The sequence below is a fragment of the Artemia sp. Qi Xiang Cuo genome, chromosome 2, assembly GCF_049724085.1.
Source record: "Artemia sp. Qi Xiang Cuo chromosome 2, ASM4972408v1, whole genome shotgun sequence".
Classification (NCBI taxonomy): domain Eukaryota; kingdom Metazoa; phylum Arthropoda; class Branchiopoda; order Anostraca; family Artemiidae; genus Artemia; species Artemia sp. Qi Xiang Cuo.
The window spans coordinates 94257037-94265851 of NC_142795.1; positions in this window are offsets into that span (position 1 = coordinate 94257037).

Genomic DNA, 8815 nt, shown 5'->3' on the forward strand with positions numbered 1-8815 from the left:
AGAAAAGAAAACAGCAATGGTTACAGATTGATGCAATTTTGTAGGTATAACAATTTAGTTACATACAACCAACACAGTATTTGGCTATAAAATGGCTCAAAAGCTTACATGGTATTCACATGATGGTAAGATGGCTAGCCTTGTTGATTACGTTATTGTAAACCAAAAACTGGCAGGATGCAACAAGATTCTAGGGTATATAAGTAAAGATCACCAGATAGTAATGTCAAGGGTTAATTTAAAGCTGAAATTTCTAAAGGTTTACTATCTTCCGTGAAGCTATGACGTTGGTAGACTACACGATTAGAATTTGAGAACTTTTCCAGGAACAGTTGAACATTAATGCGGAGAGTTTGAAATTTGTCAGTTTGGAAGATGGGAGAAATAATTTTAGGAAAATAATTTGTGATGTTCCTGATGGTGTCTTAGGGAAGAAAGTTAAGAGCTCATCTAGGAATATTAGTGAAAATGTTTTGCGTTAAATAGAGAAGAGGCTTGTGCAAGAATTATCTGATTGATAGATCGTATGAAAATAAGAGGAATGTAAAGAAAGTGGGGAAAGCTCTATAATATGAACTAAGGAGGTGTAAAGTGGAGGCCTTGGATAAAATTGCAGAGGATCTGGAGGATAAAAGATCTAAAGCCGAACTGGCCAGCCATGACAGAAAAAATATAAATACAGCAAACGTATCTATGGCCAGTAAATGAAAACGAAGAAAAAAAGAACCAAAACGTAAATTTCGCCCGTTTTTGTTTTTGTTTTTCTTCGTTTTCATTTACTGGCCATAGACCCGTTTGTCGTATTCGTATTTGTTCTATCTGGAGGATGTAGCTAGTTTACACAGTGGATGTTTAAACTTCATGCTGATAAATTCAAAGGGAGTAGCCATGCCCTCAGGGCACAACTTACAACACCTGCCCTTGGGCACTGGGGGGTTGTGTCGACACCGGAGTTTTCGTTATATGATCTTTGAACTATTTTTAACAAAATAGCTATCTTGAAATTTTTATCGGATGCATTTGGGCAAAAATCGCGTGGGGGGAGGGGGGTTGGTCGCCCTCCGACATCTTTTGCCTTTTAAAAAGTGAACTAGAACTTTCAATTTCCAATCGAATGAGCCCTCTCTGAAGTTTTTACGAGCATTCCTTCCATATGAACCATATATGCCCCCCAGGGCATAACTTATAATCCTTCCCTAAAGACTGTTGGGGAGTGTCCTGCTCAAAGATATAATTTCCAGAACTTTCAACTAATTTGAACAAAATGGCTATCTCAAAGTTTTGATTGGATCTGCTTGGGGAAATGGTGGGCGTGGAAGGGGTGTTAGTTGCCTTTCAATCACTTTCGACTATTAAAAAGGGCACTAGCCTTTTCAATTTCCAATCGAGTTTTGAGTTTTTGTAGTTTTTACGACAAAGCTTTCTATAAAAAGCTTACATGCCCCCAGGGCAAAACTTACAGCCCTTGCCCTGAGGGCTGTGATTTCCAGAACTTTCAACTACGTTGAACAAAATGGCTATCTCAAAATTTCCGTTGGATGTGTTTGGGGAAAGGGTGGGCGTGGAAGGGGTGTTAGTTGCCTTCCAATCACTTTTGACCCTTAAAAAGGGTACTAGAACTCTTTATTTATAATCGAATGAGCCCCCTTTGAAGTTTATTCAACGACCCCTTACATGTGAAGTGCCTCCAGCAAAAAGAAAATATTAAATAATAATAAAACATTGAACCCGTATGGCCTTTACATCAGGCAACGCTATATCGTTGCCTCTGATGCTGGACAATCTGTCCTTCACAGTTGTCACTATAAGAAGAGATCCTCTAATCAGTGATCAGCGACGTCGAGTGATTTTTCAAGCTAAAGAAGGGACTTAACTTAAAGACTTTATGAGTAATAAGGATATTAAAATGACGGATTTATAACATCTTAGTAACGGCTTTGGGATCAAGCAGTCAGAGGTTATTGGAAAGGGAGACGAAGGTATTACAAATTTTGTCTTTAGGGAAATAAAGCTGATCTTAAGCAGGTATTTTAACTGTCTTTAGAGGATTTTCGCTGATCCTTAGCAAATCAGAAGACAATTAAATTTTAGTCTTTTATCCATGTAAACGTTTTATACCTTAAACCTCAACACAGCTTAGAATCTACTAAAACTGAAGCAGCGAGGTAAATGAGAGGACACAACCTAGTGCCAAAATAGTTTATATGGAGAGGTTAGGAAGCAGGTGGATGGTTTTAGTTGAAATATTCAAGGAGCGTCTGTTTGGGATAAGGGGCCTTTAACTTTGTGTTTGAGGGAGGGCTGATACATTTTCCAAATCATTATCAAATAAATTTTGTCTCCGAAACAATTATTCTCACGAAATAAGACCGCGATTTTGTTTCGAAAAGCTTGGGCTAGGTTTCTAGATGAAGGGACTACCGCATACGTAAAAAAACCCTCAAAAACGATTTCCTATCATACCCAAATTTCCTTTCATATCACTCCCGATTCATAATATTTTTTTCAACCCAGGCCAAATTAAATTCTGAACATTGATTATTTCTGATCATCTCCTACCGAAATACTAAAAAATTGGCAACGACGAAAAATGAGGCCAAATATTTCAAGTATCTAATCAGCTTCGAAATTAAATGCCTTAATGCCTTAGCCAGTTGCCTTTTGAGTCAAAAACGTGACCTCATTTCGATTAGTGATCATAGGCAGCGCAATCGCGCTGCCTACGTAAAGAACGATGTTGGCGTAATGTATTTTTTTTTTTTCATTTCAATACCAGGGCACTTCGTATCGAAGAAGTTGTCGTAGAAACTTCGAAAAGGGCTCATTCGATTGGAAATTGGAGTGGCTAGTGCCCTTTTTGATAACGTAGTTGATTTCCAGATAGAAAATATGTTTTGAGGAGGATACTCCCCCACAACCCTCAGGGCAAGGGTTTTAAGTTATGCCCTGGGGGCATATAAGAACGATGTTGGCACAATGTATTATTTATTAATTTTTTCCTTTAGAGCAGGGCACTTCCTATCGAAGAAGTTGTCGTAGAAACTTCGAAAAGGACTCATTCAATTGGAAATTGGAGTGGCATGTGCCCTTTTTAATAGTTGAAAGTGATTGGAAGGTAACTAACACCCTCTCACGCCCAAAATTTCCCGAAACACATGCAATCAAAATTTTGAGATAGCCATTTAGTTCACCGTAATTGATTTCCAGATTGAAATTATGTTTTTGAGGAGGAAACTCCCCCACAACTTTCAGGGCAATTGTTGTAAGTTATGCCGTGGGGGCATATCAGGTTTTTATAGAAAGAGTTGTCGTAGAAACTGCAAAAATTGGCTCATGCGATTGGAAAATTCAAAGGGCTAGTACCCTTTTTAATAGTCGAAAGTGATTGGAGAGAAACTAACCCCCCTCTCACGCCCACCTTTTCCCCAAACACATCCAATAAAAATTATGAGGTAGCCATTTTATTCAACGTAGTTTTAATTTCTGGAAATTAGGTCATTGAGGATGAAAACACCTCACAGCCCTCAGGTCAAGGGTTGTAAGTTATGCCCTAGGGGCATATAAGGTTTTAACTTCAAAAGGGCTCATTTGATTGGAAACCGGAAGGCATAGTGCCCTTTTTAATAGTCGAAAGTGATTTGAAGGCTTGACATTTTTATAGTAAAGATCGATGTGGGTACAATGTATTTTTTTTTTTTTTTTTTTTTTTTTTTTTTTTTTTTTTGCTTAGACCAGGGCACTTCGTATCGAAGGAGTTGTCGTATGAACTTCGAAAAGGGCTCATTCGATTGAAAACAGAAAGGGCTGATGCCCTTTTCAATAGTCAAAAGTAATTGGACGGCAACTAATCCCCCTCGCATGCCCACCCTACAATTTGTCCATTACATTTAAAAACTAAATGTTGCCTTAAGATTAAATCAAAATGTCGTAAAAACTTCAAAAAGGGTTCATTCGATTGAAAATTGAAATAGCTCGTAGCCCTTTTTAATCGTCAAAAGTGATTGGAAAGCAACTAACGCCCCTTCCACGCCCACCATTTCCCCAAACACATCCAATCAAAATTTTGAGATGGCCATTTTGTTCCACGCTGTTTAAAGTTCAGGAAATTATAACTTTGGGCAGGACACTCCCCCCAGAGTCTTCAGGGCAAGGGTTATAAGCTATGCCCTGGGGGCACATAAGTTTTTATTGAAATCTTTGTCTTAGAAACTTCAAAAAAGAATCACTCGATTGGAAATTCAAAGGTCTAGTGCCCTTTTTAATAGTCGAAAGTAATTATAGGGCAACTAATCCCCCTCTCACGCCCACCTTTTCCCCAAACACATCCAATCAAATTAATAAAGACTAATAAAGACTAAAAAAATAAAGACTCAAAACGAGCAGAAATTAACATGAGTTGGGCTCAAAACCCCTATGCCTTCCCAAGGCCAGAACATAATTTGCACTTTACGTAAAAAAATACAAATGAATGTGCATTGTCAGTTAATATGCATATACTGATATTTAGTAATCAAAATGTTAATATTATTTGATTTATTAAAGTTATAAAAGTAAAAAAATTTATATTTTTTCAGTAAAGTGTAAATTATGTTCTGGTCTGTTAATTTCCACTCGTTTTGAGTTTGACTCGGATATTTGTTGTAATTTCTGTTCGTTTATGGTTTACTTAGGCAGCGCAATAGCGCTGCCTAAATAAAGAACGTATGTTGGCAAAATGTCTTTTTTTTTTGTCTTAAAGAACAGGGCACTTCGTATCGAAGGAGTTGTCGTAAAAACTTCAGAAAGGGCTCATTCGATTGGAAGTTGGAATGGTTTGTGCTCTTTTTAATAGTCGAAAGTGATTGGAAGGCAACTAACACCCCTTACACGCTCACCATTTACCCAAACACATCAAATCAAAATTTTGAGATAGCCATTTTATTCAGCGTACTTGATTTCTTCATAGAAATTATTTTTTTGAGGAGGACAGTCCCCCAAAGCCTTCAGGACAAGGGCTGTAAGTTATGCCTTGGGGGCATATAAGGTTTTTATAGAAAGTATTGTCGTAGAAACTTCAAAATGGCTCATTCGATTGAAAATTCAAAGGGCTTGTGCCCTTTTTAATAGTCGAAAGTGATTGGAGGGCAACTAACCCCCCTCTAACGCCCACCTTTTCCCCAAACATATCCAATCAAAACTTTGATATTGCCAATTTGTTCAACGTAGCTGAAAGTTCTGGAAATTCGGTCTTTGGGGATGACAACCCCCCCCCCCAGCTTTCGGGGCAAGGGCTGTAAGTTACGCCCTGGGGGTATATAAGGTTTTTGTAGAAAGTGTTGTCGTAGCCCTTTTTAATAGTAGAAAGTGATTGGAAGGCAACTAACACCCCTTCCACGCCCATCATTTCCCCAAACACATCCAATCAAAATTTTGAGATAGCCATTTTATTCAACCCAGTTGAAACATCTGGAAATTATATCTTTGAGCAGGACACTCCCCCCACAGTCTTCAGGGTAATGGTTATAAGTTATGCCCTAGGAGGCATTTAAAGTTTTTATTGAAATCTTGTTAGGTACTTGAAACTTGAAAAAGGGCTCATTCGACTGGAAATTCAAAGGGCTAGTGCCCTTTTTAATAGTCGAAAGTTATTTGAGGGGCACTAACTCCCCTATCACGCCCACTTTTTCCCCAAACACATCCAATAAAGATTTTTAGATAACCATTTTCTTCAACGTAGTTGAAAGTCTTGGAAATTAGGTATTTAAGGATGACAACCCCCCCCCCCTCCAGCCCTCACGGCAAGGGTTGTAAGTTGTGCCCTTGGAACATATAAGATTTTTATAGAAAGCGATGTTGTAAAAACTTCAAAAACGGCTCATTCGATTGGAAATTGAAAGGGCTATTGCCCTTTTTAAAGGTCGAAAGTGATTGAAGGGCAACAAACCCCCCTCTCACGCCCACCATTTCCCCAAACAAATCCAATCAAAATTTTTAGATATCCATTTTATTCAAAGTAGTTGAAACTTCTACAAATTAGGTCCCTGAGGATGATAACCCCCTTAGAGCCCTCAGGGCAAGGGTTGTAAGTTATGCCCTGGAAGCGTATGAGGTTTTTATGGAAAGCAGTGCCATCGTGACTTCAAAAAGGATTCATTTGATTGGAAATTGAAAGGGCGAGTGCCCTTTTTAATAGTCGGAAGTGAATGGTGAGCAACTAACCCCCCTCTCACGCCCACTGTTTCCCCATACACATTCAATCAAAGTTTAGAGATGGCCATTTTGTTCAACGTAGTTGAAAATTCTGGAAATTATGTACTTGAGGATAACAAGCCCCCCAGAGCCCCCTCGCAAAGGTTGTAAATTATGCCCTGGAGTATATAAGGTTTTTATAGATAGAGTTGTCGTAGAAACTTCAAAAAGGGGCTCTTTCAATTTGAAATTGAAAGGGCTAGTGCCCTTTTTAATAGTCGAAAGTTAATGGAGGGTAATTAACCCCCCCCTCCTCTCTCACGCCCACCATTTCTATTTTGTTCAACATAGTTGAAAGTTCTGGAAATTAGAACTGGAATCAGAGGACGAATACCCCCCCCCCCCTCATGCCCATCATTTCCCCAAAAACTTCCGATCAACATTTTGATATAGCCATTTCATTGAAGGTGGTTGAAGGGTCCGAAAATTATGTCTTTGAGTATGACAACCCCCCACAACTCTCAGTGCTAAGGTTGTAAGTTATGCCCTGGGGGCATAAAAGCTTTTATAAAAAGCGTTGTCACAAAAACTTCAAAAAGGGCTATTTATTTTTAAATTGAGAGGCCTATTGTCCTTTTTAACAGTCAGAAGTAAACGGAGGGAGAATCTCCCCCACGCCCATCATTTCCCCAAACATTTCCGATCAACAGCTTGATATATTCTTGTTGTTCGACGTATTTAAAGGTCTGGAAATTTCAGAACGACATAACACCCCCCTCCCCTGATAGCCCTCAGGACAAGGGTCTGAAATTATGCCCTTGGGACATATAAGGTTTTTATAGAAAGTTTTTTCGTAGAAGCTTCAAAAAGGGTTCATTCGATTAGAAATTGAGAGGACTAGTGCATTTTTTATTAGTCGAAAGTGATCAGAGGGCAAATGCATCCCCCACGCCCATCGTTTCCCTAAACACTTCCGATCAAATTTTGAGTTAGCTATTATTTTCAACGTATTAAAAGAGCCCATTCGTAAAATGAGCAGAAGAAATCAAAAATTAAACACTACTATTTGTGCCATAATTTTGAAAAGAGTTTATGTTGTTAAAATTTTCTGAAAAAGTTTCTCCAGTATATAAATAGCAGGCTAGACTATAAATTCTTAAAGGAAAACCGGAAAGATTAAAACTGTTATTTTACTTTACCCTTAAAAAGACTTTTGAAGTATAAAACTAACATAAATTAATTAAAAAAACGTTTTCTACAAAATAAGTTTTTCAACAAAAAGAAAACAACTCCATCAAACCAAAAATGAACGAAAATAGAATCAAACAATCTACCAAGCATACAACTACCCCAAATCAGTATCAATAAATAAATGAAACCCAAACGAACAGAAACTAAAATCGATAACAGAGTCAAACTCAAAACGAGCATAAATTAATATGAGTAGGATTCAAAACCCCTATGATTTCTAAAAGCCAAAATATAATTTGTGCTTTACTGAAAAAATTCTTTTGAGTGTTTTCCCTTTTATAACTTTAAGAAATCCAAAATTTTTTAAGATTTTGTAGAATAAATATCAGCATATGTATATTAAACTGACAATGCATATTTTTTTCATTAAATTCTTTTGAATTTTTTCAGTAAAGTACAAATTACATTCTGGCTTTTAGAAATCATAGGGGTTTTAAACCCTACTCATTTTAATTTCTGCTCGTTTTGAGTTTGACTCTGCTATCTGTTTTAATCCAAGCCAAGTATTTAGCATTAATTATTAGATAATAAAGAAGAAAAGAATTGTGCTATTGAAAAATAAACTGTATTTTATCCATAAGGGATGAGGGAAATTTCGAGACAAGTATTTGGTTCGGCATAGCTGAAAGATGCAATATATGCCACTGGGGATGACACAGCCCACCAGCCTCGGGGGAAAGGGGCGTAAGTTATGGAGTTTGCCGATTGTTTACATACAGTATTTGTCATTGACATGTATACAAACGTTTTTTGGGAGGGGCTGGTATTTTCTGCATGGGGGATTTTCCACGGGGAAACTTTTCTGTGGGGAGGGAAGTTTCTGTGGTTAAAATTTCCAGAGGAGGAGGTTGGGAGGGTCCTTTCTGGGAACTTCAACAGAGGGGGAATTTACGTCATAATTTCAAAAACTTTCAGAAATCAAATTAAAACAAATCTTTTTTCACACGACTGTAGGCTACTGAGAACTTTCCAGGCGGAATTTTCCGAGAAAAAATCCTGGGGTAGTTTTCAGTGAGGTTGGAATTGTACGAAAGAACTTCCCAATGGAGATTTTACACGGGAGGATGTATCAATTTAGAATGTTTTTGCGGAAGGAGGAATTTTCCATGGGGGTATTTATTTCCCGGCATTATTTGAAAAACAATCAGATATTAATTAAAAAAAAAACTTTTTCAACAGAAAGAAAGGAGAAACATTAAAAGTTGAAACTAACTTAATTTTTTTATATGAGGGGGGAAGCCTCCTCCTCAATACATTGCTTATTATACTAAAGTTTGACTTTTTTTTCTCCCAGTTCATTAAGAAAAACTCCTGAAACACAATTATAATCAGAAGTTTTTTTTAAAGTACTAAATAACTTTAGCGTAAAGACCGAGAGATTAAGGAGTGGGCAGCC